Below are 2,498 nucleotides of genomic sequence, written 5' to 3'. Positions count from 1 at the left end.
TACAGCTCTATGGTCAGATTCAAAGTCTATAGTCTATAGTGTATCCCCTCTAACTACCCCCTCAATTGCCCGAATATTCGTGGTACACCGAAAAAAAAGTTTACTATTGTTTACGAAAAATGAACTAACCCATAGTAAGAATGACCATGATTTGGCGCCAAAGATTTTTTTCATCTAGATAAGTTCATGATTTTCTTATAAATAAGTTTACGTATTGCATCGTATTTTAGTTCATTCTTACTACGCTGAGGGAAGAATGTACTTACACTCATTCAAAATATTGCTGCTATCCGGAAAAATGAACAAGCTTTTGGGAATCCTATATTTAGAAATTGGTTTCAAATAAACTATTTATCAGTATAATTTTCAAAGAAGTAAATAAATTGAGGAATTAAAGGTACAACAAGCCTGTATACAACTAAGAAATTTTTCGTACAATATAAGACAATTTTTCATAACTACCAGTATTTTATTTCAAAAAATTATTATTATATTACATAAAACTATGGCTTATGATATACAATAAAAGAAATGTTTTTATTTGTACGCTGTATGTTGTTACTTTTAGGTAGTTAGTAATTGCTTCTTCAAAAGAGTAATATTCTATGTTAGTAGAATGAAACTAATTAATATCAATTTCCATTTTCTATCCATATGAAAGATATATGCCATAAGTTGCTATTTTCGTTTCATTTTTGTCCAATTTCACCGATTTCGCTAGTTTTTGTTGTGTGGATTTGCGTCATAAGCCTCTGAAGTTAAAAAGGTATATGAAATGTAAAAATATTATCAAATTCTATGGTATTTTGATCTTTAACTTACAAGAGAATTTTCTTAGAGCCAATAGGGATATCAGCTTAGTTAGCATTAAACAGTAAGAAGATTCCAAAAAATACCATAAGATTTGCTGTCATCCTGCAAATGAAAATTATTTTTAATAAATAGAAATTTTGGCTTTATTACAAATGGACGAAAAACTTACCACATTGAAAAAAATCATCCAATTACTACATTAGTGGAATCATATCCATGCACAAATGGGACATTTTTGAAATCCTTCTCAGAATATAAATGAAATAAAAGTATTATAAAATTAGATATAATTTCGACTTGTCAATATAGCATTTAGTATTTATGGTGGATATTAAGTTCGAGTTTAGTGGCTAAAATCCCAATTCTTCATGATTAGTTTTCTTTAGAAATACATGGGAACAAAATTGAACCGTTTTTGTGTTCATTTAAAATTTATATCAAATTTTTAGTAATTTGAGGTTGCTGAATCCAAATTTACACTTGTTTTTTTAAGAGCTCGACTTTTTGAGATATACGGTTATGTTCAAAATTAAGGCACTTCCGCTATATATATTGGAATAACTTGAAAACAATTCATCATATTAAATTAAAAAACAGCGTTCTACATAAGCTTAAAAACGATTTTCTGTTCTTAATCGTGTAATCCATTTAAAGAATATAAACTATTTCTGATTTTAGCACCTAAACTCGAACTTAGTACACACCTTAAGGACTCGCTATAACATAAAAATATAGACTCAAAAAATTGTACTGTGATCCAGATGTAGAGTAAATATAGATCATTTTATTACCACTCATTATGAATATTTTTATGTAAACCAATTTAAAACCGCACTAATTTTAAATTATTAATAGAAATATACAGTTTCTTAATATGTGATTTATTTTAGAGTTATTTATTTTTTATCAATATAAAGTGTTTTTGTTTTCTCTAACATCACACCATTCACTTATCAGTTTCTAAAATGTTACGAAATAAATGTATTTTTATTAATAAACACAAATACCGCACGCAAGCGCACCACGTGTGCGCTTCATAAATGCATCAACAGAACTGAATGCACCAATAAAACTCAAAGACACAAATAGTCATAAAGGACACATATGTAAAGAAAAACAACTCCACACACACATGATCCCTTTCTGATCTCGCTATTGCAACAAAACAACTATCACCACAAAAGATACCAACAACACACATTCCATAACATCATCGCAATAAAAAACACAAACAAAAAAAAAAAAAAGATGATGCAATAATTTCATAATTTCTTCTCACTTCAATTTCCAGTATCACGTTTATTGATTAGTTGGTATTCTATCTATAGGATAAGGTAAAATATATTCAAAATTTACGAGGAATCCATAAAAAATTATATACACCCGTCAAGGATTAAATTAACTACTTTTTATTCTACTTTATCTAAAATTTTCAATGTGAGGAAATATACTCCAACTTATAGTAAAAACCGAAATAAGCTGTAGGAAGCCGCCATACGAATCGGTACTGTGGTTAAGTTAATTTTTACTACAAAAATTTTTTTCCATACAAAAATTTTTTTTAGTAAATTGTCCACATTTCGTAGTAAGATTTTTATATTGCCTATGTCTTTTTATAATACAATCAACGATGTATTAACTATTGTATTGGAAATTTATTTAAGGAAAAATCCGTTCCATTTCGT

At 27.9% G+C, this 2,498-nt stretch overlaps 1 long non-coding RNA gene across 1 annotated transcript; it reads right to left on the bottom strand.

Moving 5' to 3' along the window:
- Positions 1-457: 457 nt before the first annotated feature.
- LOC142227663 (uncharacterized) lies at positions 458-1,058 on the bottom strand. The gene is made up of 3 exons (XR_012719955.1): positions 983-1,058; positions 823-915; positions 458-752 (listed from the first exon to the last, which is right to left on the bottom strand). It is a non-coding gene; the product is annotated as an uncharacterized LOC142227663 (long non-coding RNA).
- Positions 1,059-2,498: the final 1,440 nt, after the last annotated feature.

Source organism: Haematobia irritans, chromosome 2 (assembly GCF_050003625.1).
Source record: "Haematobia irritans isolate KBUSLIRL chromosome 2, ASM5000362v1, whole genome shotgun sequence".
NCBI lineage: Eukaryota > Metazoa > Arthropoda > Insecta > Diptera > Muscidae > Haematobia > Haematobia irritans.
The sequence above is the reverse complement of the archived record's forward strand: the minus strand, read 5'-3'. Positions and strand labels throughout refer to the sequence as shown.